At 35.7% G+C, this 14,801-nt stretch overlaps 2 protein-coding genes across 6 annotated transcripts in view; one reads left to right on the plus strand and one right to left on the minus strand.

Annotated features, from left to right (window-relative positions):
* Window positions 1–14,801, minus strand: part of LOC136849248 (DNA oxidative demethylase ALKBH2-like) — a 657,271-nt gene that overhangs the window by 207,451 nt on the left and 435,019 nt on the right. The gene's annotated exons all lie outside the window — the stretch shown is intronic.
* The window catches only part of LOC136849246 (streptococcal hemagglutinin-like), a 34,978-nt gene continuing 22,312 nt past the window's right edge, over window positions 2,136–14,801 (plus strand). Inside the window, exon 1 of one of the 3 annotated variants that reach the window (XM_067122506.1) lies at window positions 2,136–2,395. The gene's annotated coding sequence lies outside the window, so the exon portion shown is untranslated. The remainder of the gene's footprint in view (window positions 2,396–14,801) is intronic. The other 2 variants (XM_067122507.1, XM_067122508.1) reach the window with 2 other exon arrangements.

Consider the following 14,801-nt stretch of genomic DNA (forward strand, 5'->3'; position numbering starts at 1 on the left):
AGAGAGAGAGAGAGAGAGAGAGAGATTAAGTCATGAAAATGTACGTGAGATATCCCTAGAATTACCGCGCCCTTTGGAAGCTATGGTCAGTACTTGTGTACCTTCATATTCAAAATATTTGTACACCTTCACATTCATAATATTTGTACACCTTCTCATTACCAAACAAGAAAAACTTGACGGAAGAGAGAGAGAGAGAGAGAGAGAGAGAGAGAGAGAGAGAGAGAGAGAGAGAGAGAGAGAGAGAGAGAGAGAGAGTCAACAAAAATAATCATTTACAGGGGACTTCAACTGTGCATGAAGTAGCTATCCGTACTCCCATCTATACGTAGTATCAGATTCTTTATTTCCGTTTCGCATGACTTGGAAATTACTGCAGCCATTTTCATGAACTTACTGAAATATAAAAATGCGAATGTATATAAACACGTACAGAAATTGATACGCATAAGAAAATGCTTCCTAACGATTTTTCGCACCATGTCATTTCTTTGGCCACTGAGATTTCCGCCACAATTTCATACAATTTAAAAAAATTTTCAACATTACGATAATGAATAGCAACAAAGCAACACCGTAAAATGTGTTTTATGTTGCTGATAGAAATAATTAATTCCGTACTTACCGCAAAGTCAATAATACATAATCGATATAAAAAATAATTAAATGTCAGAATTCCCTCCTTGAAACGTTTACACAGATTTGCCAAAAATCATTCTCTACTTGGCGTCTTTGGTGATATTAAGTTATTGTTATAAATTCATGTTCTTTAGATTTGAGAATACTCCTCTATCAGTGCAATCTCTTTACTTAAAAGAAACGGGTGGGATCCTTAATGTTTGCTGGTTGATTGTACCTTCGATTACGGTAAAGTACTGGGTGTTAGTTGGTTGTTATAGGTTATGCCGGCCTTATGCCTGTACAGACTCTTGCCCAAAGACGGAACGTAATTGTGTTAAAGAGCTGAAGAGAATAAACGGCATTTATGATGTCTTCTTGACAAAGTCCAGCCGACTAACACCGAATGTGAAACACTGTCGCCTCCACCAGAGTGTTAGGGTTTGTTGCAAGTTTCTGCTACAATTGCTTTTTTAGGCAGACATGCGGCCTGCATTAATTTTAATGGCTTCAACGAAAAAAACCAACGCAGTACTTGCCAAAAACTTAGCCGTTCCTAAAACTGAGAGGATGGCGCCACTGAGACGTCATGACAGAAATCATGACCACACTCATCCCCGTACCTCTGGACCAGATTGCCAAGAATCACTTTATGAGGCATTCCATGACAATTCAGATAACGTTTAACAGCCCCTTCCTCTTTTTAGGTTTTTATAAAACATTTCCTTCATTAATTCATGTGTATTTTCCGATTATTAGTCACGTCCATACATACAGGGCATTTATGAAACTGAGTGTTTCTAGATTTGCCTTCGGTTCTAGGTTTCCGTATAAGAATCATGAATTTAACACAGTTGCCCGAATAATCAATTTAACAAAAGCAACACCAACGGCAATTAGTAATTTAAATTAATTCAAAAGCAAAAAAAAAAAACAACTTATCAAAAAGGCCATCAACTATTTAAGAAAACAATAATAAATGCACCTGTACACCAACAATTAACGCACACAGATAATCTATACATGTATATATATAAATATATATATATATATATATATATATATATATATATATATATATATATATATATATATATATATATATATATATATATATAAATATATAATATTTGTGCATATGATGATAGACAGCCAGCAATTTTGAACTTTGTTAGGGAAGTCCACACGACTATCATAATACCTTCTGTACTCTCAACCATAACTGTCAAAAAAAAACCCGGTACTATCCCTATCAGTTCACTACAAGCTCTCTCTCTCTCTCTACTTTGTGTGTTCTTCTTTTGTGTTGCCCCGGGCATCGTTTGGAGTCGTGGAAGATAGCTGTCAGGGGCAGTAGGCGGAGGGGGTAGGCGAGGGATGAAACTGAGGATGACCAGGGGAGGGGAGTGAAAGGGAAGGGGAGGGCCTAGGCGTGCTCGTTTTTGGTCACCAATCCCGTCCGCGTGAGGCTCCACCCACCACACCACCTCTCAGCCCCTGGGCGAGAGAGTAGAAGTAGAGAAGGTAGGGCAGGCGCGAGACTATATTCAGTTGGTCACAGGGAACCCAGCCGCATCCACTAAGCAGAAGTCGTCTGCTGTTGTTGCTGCTGCTGCTGCTGCGCTTCCTCCTCCCGTTTCTGCTGGCGACGGTGAAGCCCTCACTACTCCTTGATTTAATCAAGTCATAAGTTATCACCTCTGCCTAATACTTGATTCTATACCAAAGGAGTAGCATACACCCCAAGTGACCGAAGGCTAACGTAGGGATCAATAAGGTAAGTTGAGATCTACTTAATTCAAATAATTTTTTGAAAATTTTGTATTCCACATATGACAGGCAAATAACCATCAGTTCCTTTCCATGCAATCATATTAACAATTTATTTTAAAAAAACATTACTTATTTGCTTGTAAATATGACAAAATACCAGGATATTTTCAAAACAGAATCGGTAGATAAATAAAAACGCCCTTTATAACATTTATTTCAATCAACGCAATTTCGTTAAAAGAAAAAAATAACCTTCATGCTTTCAAAGAAAAATTTTTAAATGCAAAAGAACACTTCGTTCTTTGAAATTCTGGCTCTGTTCAAAGAACTAGTCTCTGTGCAGGATCATGGGCTGTTAATTGCGTCAATATACAACGACTTTCTTTTCTTAAAAGTATTCTAACACTCGTATGGAACAGTTTCAAAGACTACAAGCTCGCAGGAAATGAGTAATAAATACAGGCAAATCAACAACCACATAAATCAAAACAATCACTGACCACAATTCGACGAATCCGATAACTCAAATAAAAAACCATCCATTAAGCCAGAAATAAAACCGATCGAGAGACTGAGGCGTGTCACCGACCTCCAGACGGAAACTAATCATTGGCTGGAATCGTGAACGTGGACCGGTGTCGAAGCGCTGCCTAATTTGTGAACGCCGCTATTAATGATATTGCAGAGTCACTGCGACTATTCGGAGGATGACCAAACCTGCCAAAGCGTCTGCAATATTTCTTATATCGGGCATAGATATCCTATTAGCTAATGACAATCCAAATAACAACGAAAGGATTAACAACAATGTAAAGCAAGAAAAAAATGTGGCAAGTTATATAAAAATCAAGAAGATAACCTATGCATGTGTACACACACACACACAAACACACATATATACATAATATATATATATATATATATATATATATATATATATATATATATATATATATATACACACACACACACTTACATGTATATGCTCTTGTCACTTACCAACTGTCCGCATTCACGATTAAAATATTGCCAGTTGATATACATGGGCTTGTTGTTGCGTTAAGTGTGCTATAGGCGTTTTAATTTAACACACACATACATACACACACACACACACACACACACACACACACATATATATATATATATATATATATATATATATATATATATATATAAAACTGTATTTCACAATTTACAATCAATCTCTGGCACCAAAACAAAAATTAAAAAACTCCTACTCTCAATTTGCTGAAAATAAATAAATCTTATATAAAAGAACAAACAGAAAGCAAATAAACAAACAAACCATAGATGAAAGATGAAACAAATACTGATGCCTGAACAAACAGGAACATCACTTATTATCGTTTACTTTTCAATAAATCACGCATATGTATATACTTATTTAAGGAAGTTTCTGGCATATTTACGAATGACTTAAAATTTTATCAATTAGTCAATCAGAATAACATCGTTATTCCTACCTAATAACTATATAAGGTAATAATCTCTTGACTATGGCCTTGCTTCACTGTCAATGCAAGACATTCTTTGCCACAAATAAAGACCAAATGATTCTCGGTTTGCATCTGCATTGGAGTCGCTGCCATGGTCCTCCCTACCGTGGCTCTTACTGATAGCTTTTTACAACCGCATTGAAATCTCTTAACTTGGTCCTCACTACCTTGGTTCTTTCTGATAGCTTTTTACATCCTCATTGAAATCTCTACCTTGGTCCTCTCTACCGTGGTTCTTATTGCTAACTTTTTACACCCGCATTGAAATCTCTACCTTAGTAACTCTACCGTAGTTCTTACTGATAGCTTTTTACACCCGCATTGAAATCTCTTAACTTAGTCCTCATTGCCTTGGTTCTTTCTGATAGCTTTTTACATCCGCACTGAAATCTCTACCTTGGTTCTTTTTTGATAGCCTTTTACACCCGCGTTGAAATCTCTTCCATGGTCCTCCCTACCGTGGTTCTTTCTGATAGCTTTTGCACACGTATTGAAATCACCACCGCAGTTCCAACTACTATGAAATATTCAAATTTCGAGAAGCCTATTGTAATCAAGCCTATTCAAAGTATTGAATCAGTAAGTTTGTCATGTTATCAAAATTTTCAGTTTCCAGGAAATGCTTTACAGAGGCAGGAAGAAAAATGTATTAACAGTTCCAGTTTTAACATACAGGTTTAAAATTTTATATGTATCTAGTTCTGCAACGAAACAGTGAAATACCAACAATCAACAAGATTCTTCACGCAAAAATACAGTATTATTTATAAAGAAAAGTCAAATTAGCAGTAGAAAAAAACTCGCCATAATCAGTTTCCAAAAATGAAGAAAACATCGAAAATGATGTTCGGCAAATAAGTACACCAAGCCTAACTACGCTGGGTCCCTGAGACTAAGGCGTACTTATTTCACAGGAAGGGACCGAGCTTTAATCAAAAAGGAGTGAAAATCGACACCGCACTGTCTACCCAACGTAATAATATACCCTTTCCAACAGAGGTGAGGTCAATGCCATCTTTTCATTGAGGCGCCCCATGTTTCCTAAATCCTTGAAACGAAACATGGTTACCTCAATCTATTCTGATACTGACAGGCACTGGTGACTGGAATGAAAAATACATCATATAACTGCTTAAAAAAAATGAAGTCACTGTTGGTTGAATTACTCAACTAACATTTACTGGTCAAACATTGAGAACAGAGAACCGGATCCACCGCACTTTTATCCGTTGCCAGGGAAGGAAGACTTAGAAGGTTTAAGAAAGGATTTTCAATCATTGTCCTCTATTGCCTTTCTCGGGGTACAGGATAACCAAAAAGGCCCCGCGTCTCAAAAAAAAAAAAAAAATTCCCCCAACAGAAGCCTTAAAAATGAAAAGATAAAAAAGATAAACATGACAGTAAGCAAAATAAATCTTTACCTTTTGAAATCTGAACAGCAGTGGATGATTTCACGCACCAAATTAATCAAGAGTACAAATCAGGCATAACATGCGCTCTTAAATGCAAGTTCTGACGAAACACGTTTTGGCAATACAGAGAAACAAGCAAACATGTTTACCTTCCCAAACAAGCATACTAGTAAAAAAGACACAAGGTCGCTCGGAAGCCAAATAAGTATAAACACTAACAAGGGTTTCTACATTCTTAAATTTATAATAGCACACACGAAAATCTATGAGCATAAATGGTTTATATTCATATGCATATATATATATATAATATATATATATATATATATATATATATATATATATATATATATATATATATATATATATATATATATATATATATATATATATAGATATATATATGCATGCATGCAATGAGGGGCGAGAGACAGATTCACTTACCATCAGGTAATGAAGACGAATAAGAAGACGAAGACCAAATAAAGGAAGGAGAGAGAGAGAGAGAGAGAGAGAGAGAGAGAGAGAGAGAGAGAGAGAGAGGGGGGACGATTGCCAACCAGTTAGCGAGGCAAAGAAACAGGAAGACAAAGGAACGTAAGATAAAGAACGTGTGTGAGACGAAAGAAAAAGAAGCGACAAGAACAATTGTGCTGAGAAAAATAACAGGTGACCAAAAGCGATCTCCTTGCAGGAACCACCTTACGTGATTCGAGATGTTTCTCATCAGTACGGTTTTGGAGACTTGCCAAAGGTTGAAATAAAAGGGAAGCACTTGCAAAAAAATGGAGGCCATTAAGGAGAGCTCTGAGTTAACAAAGGCCCTACCAAAAGAGTATTAACAACAACGAAGTACAGTTGGCAGATCCTGGATAAGAAAAATAAGCTAGGTTTTTCAAAACTGATCATCAAAACAAAAGAAATGATCCATGCAAAAAAAAAAATCTCATTAATAAAAAATAAAAACAATAAAAAATAAATTAAGAAGATCCTGGTGATGAAAAAAATATAATCATATTGCCAGCATCAAAAGGAATACTTACAAAAGATACAAAAAATTATACGAAAAATAACGAAAAATATTTCGAGTCTTGAAAATTAAAAGTATATGGAACTTTCAAACAATAAAAGAAATAAATAAAAGAACAACAAGGCACTGCTACAGAATCATTCTGAAAAAACATAACTCTTTTTACAGACCGTGAACAAGAAAAGAAAGAAAGCTTCAAAATAAAAGAGAGAGAGAGAGAGAGAGAGAGAGAGAGAGAGAGAGAGAGAGAGAGAGAGAGAGAGAGAGAGAGATATCAGTATGACTTTGAAACAGGTTTTCATACTCAATTGAATCCGACAATTTTTCGAGCGCTCATCGTGCAATTTCTTTATTGCATCTTGCAAGATGAACAGATTTTTTCTGGAACGGATGACCTCAAAAATTTCGACATCGTATTACTTCCGCCTCGTTCTTAAACAACATGAGAACTGGGGAGTACTTTACCTTGCCTGTACAGATACTTCATGGAAAAGGTGACAAACATATAACATAAACAACTCCATTAATAATAATAATAATAATAATAATAATAATAATAATAATAATAATAATAATAATAATAACAGCAACGCAACATACAAGAATCAAGCATGCACACAAGCTAACAAATAGATACAAAAATAAAAAATAATCAAATAAAAAACAAATAAGGAAATCGTGTGACAGACTTTACAACCATACTGACTAGTTTCCTCGAGACTGAGATTCCGAGACTCCTGGTAATGTATTTTCAAAGTATGTGAAGTACACATACATGTATATATATGTATGTGTGCGTATATACATACATATATACATATACACATATATACGTGTATATATATAAATATATATATATATATATATATATATATATATATATATATATAAAATATATATATTTATTTGTTTTTACAAAAGTAAAATGATGTAAATAACACATAGGTATTCCAAAAAGTACGCTTAAACTGAGAGAAATCTTTAAATAATGAATACACCACTTACCTGTCATTTCTGCAGCCAAAGAGGTCAAGTTTATGACAATTACGTTTTCACAAATTAATTAAGTAACTGTGGATCCGTCAAAAGGTGGCGAAAATTTGGTCCACTCAACCGGATAATCAAAATTACATTAGCCGTAAATAGATTAAAAGCATTATTTCGACATCGTCACCTAAGCGATAAAAATCAATAAACGTCTTAATACCAGTCTTCAAACTCTATTATTCTCAGTGGCAAAACCTCTGCCACTAAGGAAGGCTTACATGAAGGCTGCTGGAACCTGAACCTTGGCTGGTGAGTCTCTCTCATCAGTGGTTGGATATTGCCTAAGGACTACGATCCGTTTTGTTTTTTCTAATTTTTTTTTTCTAAACAGCCAAACAACGGTCCCTTTCACAGTCAAGGATAAAGTCAGATTTATATTTACACTTTCCGAAAACTTATATGTTACTAAATCATATACATACATATATATATATATATATATATATATATATATATATATATATATATATATATATATATATATATATATATATATATATATATATATATATATATAAATAAATACACACATTTATATATGTGTGTGCGTGTGTGTGTGTGTGTGACATTAAACTGATGCGGATATACAAAAGCAAGATTACCGTAAGCCAATCAGTCAGTAATGATGACTTGAAGTGGCAAGCATTATTGGTGGATTTCAATGACATTTCGAGACTTGACAAGTGCGCTTCTTGAAAAGTGGAGGTGACTGTGCAAGACAAAATTTCCGTTATGATTTTCTTCCTTGTTTGTCATTGCAATCTTGTATAATTTTATTGCTGTGCTTTCTCTTACAATGTCATTTCTACTTTCCATCGTAATAATAATAATAATAATAATAATAATAATAATAATAAGTGCACAAAAGAAATAAAAGGCTGTAAGAAACTAGGACTACACTAAAAGACTAGAAACAGAGAGAGGGGAAGCATGCCATCCTTGCAAGACTCATGAAGGTCTTAGGTCCATTGCTCCTTCCCGGCGAGTCCTGGGTTTAAGGCCTAACAAGGGCAAAATAGTGGTTGCCGCGAAGGGAGGGCAATTAAAGCAGAAGAGAAAAATGACTGACAAGCAAGATCAAATAAGTAAAAGAGAACATGGAAAAACAAAACGTTCAGTGACGACCCAAGAAGTTCAAAGGCAGAAGTTATACAGGTGAAGTTGGGGGAAGTGCGTTTATGTTACGAAAAACCAATATAGTTTACAAGAGAAAGAGAGAGCGGGGGACGGGTGGGGGTCCTAAAACCTATAGAATAGTAAGGGGGCGGGGGTCTGAGGACTAAAGAAGAGTAGGAGGTTGTTAAAGGCCAAGTGAACAACGGTAAGCCTATCCGGTGTTTGTAAATGAGCCTACTTTGTCTTGCCTCTGCTTTTGCCGAAGAATGCTTCCCTCCTCCCCCGAACCCGGCCCAGCCACTCCCCAACTAGCCTCAAGCTTTTGTTCTGTGATCTTTCGAGCGCGACTGTCTTCAATCTGTGGCAAACACACGCGCACGCAAACAATACATGTTTGTTTATTTTACATAAGTTCTGTTCTCACGAACAAAACACTGAAAGTTCACCGGCATATATCTACTAACAATCAGACGCGCCAGAAATATTTTCAAATTAATCATCTTTATTTGCAACAAACGCAAAAAAAGGCACAACTCGATTTGTATCATCTCCATTTCTAGAAAACACAACGCAGAGTGCAAAATAAGAAAAATCACACAAACAAGCATTAGATTTTACTATCTGCATTAACTTTATGTAACATCGTAAAGTCTCGCAAAATTCAATGTTATATTTTTAAAATATTTTCTTTGCCAGTTTCTATAAAAACTTGTATCTGCTCTCTGACTACTGGTTATCTATTTATTTATTCATTTCTTGAGGCTCAGCATCACAATCACATCACCCTTGTAATTATTAATATCATCACCATCATCATCATCACTGTCTTCTTCGTCTAAAGAAGATGAGAGAAAGTTTCTTTTTACCTATATAGTAATACGTGACAAAAGACCAATAATTAACATGACCTTTATTTGGATCACTCGCTAAACGTTATATCAGTCATATTAACACGACCTTTTCTTCATTATATTGCCTTATCTGAGATTCAATTTCTCTATCAACATATCCGTCTGCTCCCAGTAATCTAGGCTTAATATTTGATATTTACCTTTCCTCTCGCTATTTATTCATTGTTCTTTCCTTCTTCAGTCTATCCAAAGATTCTTGCCATTCCTTCTTGCTTCTCTACCTTTATGAAGCGAATGTGATGGGAGGAAGAAAGAAGGGAACGGGGTGGGCCCTCAAGTACGTTGGCATATCTATTCAATTCAGGCGAGGGCCCTGCTGGCCAAATTCCCTCCTTGCAAAGGCCAAACCTCATCACGTATAATGTTGTGGTTACCTGTTCTCATTCGTCTACCTTTCAACCTCTTTTTCTTTGCCACACTGCAACCCCACCCCCGTCTCTGTTACTAATTTCTATATGCCTATCTTCTCTTTTAAGACTCTCTCTCTCTCTCTCTCTCTCTCTCTCTCTCTCTCTCTCTCTCTCTCTCTCTCTCAAGTTTAATATGGCGCCCAAGCCTAAACCTGTTATGTTTGAGAAGAAAAAAATTCGAGGCTAATACCTAATACTTACTTTTTTATTGACAGTGCTTTTGTATTCTTGCACTAATTTACTGCTATATAAAACTTTCACAAACTATATGCATATATAACCACATATATGTATGTATATATATATGTATATCAACAAGACAATAAGTCGCAACAAAGGATTAATTTACGGAACCAATGTCAACAAATCATTGGATCACACAATGATTCAGCATAACACGTGGTAACACAAAAAAATCGTAAATACTACAAAATGATTACTGTGATACACACGCGCATAAACATACATATATACATGTGTGTATCTATGAATGTATGCATATATATATGTATGTATGTATAATTAATATATATAAATATGTATATATATGTATATGTATATATATATATATATATATATATATATATATATATATATATATATATATATATATATATATATATATCATGCCTGTAAAAATTATCAATAGTCATAGATTTGTATGTATGTATGTATGTATGTACAGAAGTATACGAGTGTAAAAATCGAGCATGCACCGAAGTAGAAATGAAATAAGCATTAAATTCTCAAAGGCCAAAAACATTCTCTCTCTCTCTCTCTCTCTCTCTCTCTCTCTCTCTCTCTCTCTCTCTCTCTCTCTCTCTCTCTCTCCCCTACAACAAAGATAAAAAAACAGGTTTCATTCAAAACCAGTACATCAGCAGACCATAATTTCATAGTTTCTCTCAAGACGAGAGAGATTTATATCACCGCTTTGATGTGAAACTTCTCTTAGAGACCTGAGAGAGAGAGAGAGAGAGAGAGAGAGAGAGAGAGAGAGAGAGAGAGAGAGAGTGTAGATATCTTCTAGTATTTTTCTTTATACATTTTCTTTGACCTAGATGGATCAGATCGGCTCATTCAGAAACAAATGAATCACATCTATTTCACTTCCGGTATAAATATTATTGTTAGGAATTTGGTAGAGCATCACAGTTAAGCGAAATGTACAGTTTTTTCATCGACAACGCATACTTATCAATATATATATATATATATATATATATATATATATATATATATATATATATATATATATATATATATATATATATATATATATATATATATATATATCTCTTGTTTGCACCAACATTAATGACCTTAGCAAAATAGAAAATACAATTACGTCGGACACTTTTCCCTTTCTTTCGTGGAGGCCACATTAATATACAGCCTTACATTAAAAAGCACGCAATATTTAAGTGTGCTTAAACAAATGATTTAATTATAATTAATTAAAGATAACCATCATCCGTGCTGGCTTTCTCTTACATCTGGCTGTAGTTATAACAAGCATTTGCTAACGCCAGTAGCCGAAGAAAGAAAGAAAAATGAAATGGAAGAACAAAAAAAATAAAAAAAAAAGGCTCGAGCCTCTGGTTTGAATTTTTATCCAGAATAAAGGTAGGATTTCGAGGCGCTCGATAAGAGTTCCACAGGTGACCTTCGAAACACATTTTTCCAGCGAACACAAATTAGCTTTGAGTTTCCCTTCAGGTGACGAGGTGACCACATTCCGTCATGACGTGGAGGTTCTCCTTCTTGTCTTCTAAGATTCATCGACCTCTGCGAGAGAGAGAGAGAGAGAGAGAGAGAGAGAGAGAGAGAGAGAGAGAGAGAGAGAGAGAGAGAGAATTTTAACTGTTCTTGAGAAAGACAGCAGGATAAAAGAGGGCACAAAATACTAACAGTAAACTAGAGATACGTACACATAAACACAAACACAAACACACATACACACAGGGAGGGGAGGTAGGGAGAGCAGGGTGTCACAAGGAGAGGAAGATGTGGGTGGATGACCTCCCTTGGGGCAGAGATAGGATGGGAGTGGGAAAACGCATCCAGTCTTCTGTGCACGTACTTCAGCAATCAACTTTGATCAACCCTAAACGTCATAAGGAAGTATCAGTTCAAATTAATAATGAAATCTGATGACAGAAAAGGTTAGACTGATAACAGTTACGACAACGGTCAGAAATGATAATACGAATCCACAATGCAATTGCGGAAAGTTAGGAATGAAGAACTGAGAGAGAGAGAGAGAGAGAGAGAGAGAGAGAGAGAGAGAGAGAGAGAGAGAGAGAGAGAGAGAGAGAGAATTGTAAAAGCTGAAATCAATCTGACGACAGACGTCATGTGTACAACTAGTTCTATTCAGGACTGACGAATCTAATAACTAACCTATTTTGTGTTCCTTATTCACACAAGTTGTGTTATCAACTTATAGGACAGAAAAGTGATAAATCTGTTCATACTCCTCACTTAAACTTGCAATGATTACGAAAAATGTTGTATAATCGCTGCTATTAGTTAAAAAAAAAATACGATTCCGAAATGTAAACTTCACTTCGCAGAATATTATTCATGTAATGATACCGAACAAAAGAAGACTACTAATTTCATCTCACTTCCCTCGACTGCGTCGTCAGGTTGCCTTATTTGTTTATAGATATTACTTCAGATACCGCTCTACAGTTTACTTTAAAACAAACTTTCCAATGTTTACTTTGGACAGTGTACTGGACAGCTTCCTTTGTACATTACTTCCGAGAGTTTGCAAGGTTAGCTGCTTCCGAGAGACCATTTTTGACATTGCTCTTGGCTATGCTCTCGAGAACATCCTTTTATACCTACCACTGGGAGACCCTCCAGGCTTATTATCATTAAAATTGGGTGGGAATATTATTGTCAGCTCGATAGGCAATGAGTTTCAACAGAACTTCGCGCACTTCACCTTGAAATCACTTCATTCCCGTCGTTACTTCCAGGGTCTTGCGTGGATCAGTTTAAAAACCCGATTACCTTCGCCAAGCAGAGAGATCCAGCAACTCCATTATATTCAGAGCTAAATCTGTGGTGTTAGGCCCACAGTATTATTTAAAATGTAAGCTTTAAAAAAAATTACAATAATACAACTTAATGTAAGAGAAGACCCGCAGGCTTATAAATTACAGAAGACGAAACACTCAAGTTTAAAAAAAAAAAAACTTGCGTTATTGAAACCTAATAAGCACCACATGACGAAATATGCCACAATCATTTCCTTACTAGTAAGAGCTATTACTCTTACTGTGATAACGAGTACTCTGATCACTTTTACTAGCCGTCACTGCGCAACACCACGTTCTTGAGCAACGTTTTTTCATAGGTAAGATGAAATTTTCCTTCAACTTTTGTATCCTCTACTTTTTTAGAGAGATGCCGATTGAGAACTTCACAGCACTTGATTTATACTAGACATCAATCGTCTTCACTTGCAATCAAGTGAATGGGCTTTACATGCACGAAAACGCACATGAACGCACGCACAAAAGATTGTTCTAACCCAGCTACCGTCTCCAGTCCTACGACAGAAGCAACGTTCTCCCCACACTTCCACACCAAAAAAAAAAAAAATCCATTATTTCAATGTGGTTTCGTCTTCACCTGCAACCTAGTGAACGGGGTTAACACTGAAGCAAAAACACATACAATACTCAAATTCTACACCCAGCTCCCCTCCCTTAGACCCACGACATGGCCCTACTCGCCCCCTTCACATACTGCAAGAAAAAAATAAAAATATTAATGATCGTCGTCACGACTTTGCAGTCACGTGATCTGTGTAGCGCGTCGAGAGGCAAATCTATTTTCAACTACTTTATGCTTCGAACTGATTAGCTACGTGTAAAGAAAAATATATATATTTTAAAGACATGAAATACTGGGCCTCATTTTCGAAGTTAACCTACCACAAGGTAAGCTCTTACAAGGCCTGGAGGTTTGGTTATTGGCAGAGTTGAGGAAGAATTACAGAATAGCCATAAAAAAATGGATATACTTTTTGCAATCTCTTCCTGAACGCAAAAGCCATTACCTGCACCAAGAAGAAGAGGGTTGCAAGCTCTTACAAGACCTTGAGTTTTGGCTATTGGTAAAATTATAAAAAAAAAGAAGTTATACAAAGGGGAAAATGCATGATTTTGATGTTAAGTAAACCTCAAGGATAGTTATTCAAAATACTAAGGATGAGAGCAATAAACCCCTTAACAAATTCTAATTACCAGTGTACTTTTATATTATTATTGTTTGTCGTGTAACTAAGCCGTCAAAAATAACGGTCGTCTTAGCATCTTCATTCTGGACATGAACTTATGGACCAGTGGTGAAAGACGCTCAGCCCGGACTGGACGATATCAAGTTTACACGTCGAGTGTATCAATCGCAGATTATTATTGTTACTTAAAGAAAAAGTATACTCTTATTATTATTATCCATACTGATGCATAAACATAAAGATAAACCCTACCAATTTCCCTTCCATCAGTCCTAAACTATTAACGACTCTACAGAAATCCCAATATTACCACAACATTCCTCTACAATACAACTAAATCAACTTCCGTCTTTCGGCAAGGCTAAATAACGCTTATACACAACAAGTAATGCTTGGACATAATGGACCATGCGGGGTCATTCGGTAAATCAACAGAAAATGCACTCTGGTGCCAAAGGAATTACTTACCAATTCCAAGGAAAATATACAGAAGCGTAACAGGATCCAGTGGACTATGGCGACAATTTAGAGAGCCTTCAAGCGAATTCTTTTTATCTAATCTTATAAAACAAGCCAGGAAACACATACAATATGGCATTGTGCGTACACTGATCTGAGTAAAAAAAAAACTGACTAAAAAAGCCAAACAATTTCAAAAGTCGAATAAGACTACGAGTACATCGTGAGAATTCCAAGAATATTTTTT

The sequence above is a fragment of the Macrobrachium rosenbergii genome, chromosome 20 (genome assembly GCF_040412425.1).
Source record: "Macrobrachium rosenbergii isolate ZJJX-2024 chromosome 20, ASM4041242v1, whole genome shotgun sequence".
NCBI classification, from domain to species: domain Eukaryota; kingdom Metazoa; phylum Arthropoda; class Malacostraca; order Decapoda; family Palaemonidae; genus Macrobrachium; species Macrobrachium rosenbergii.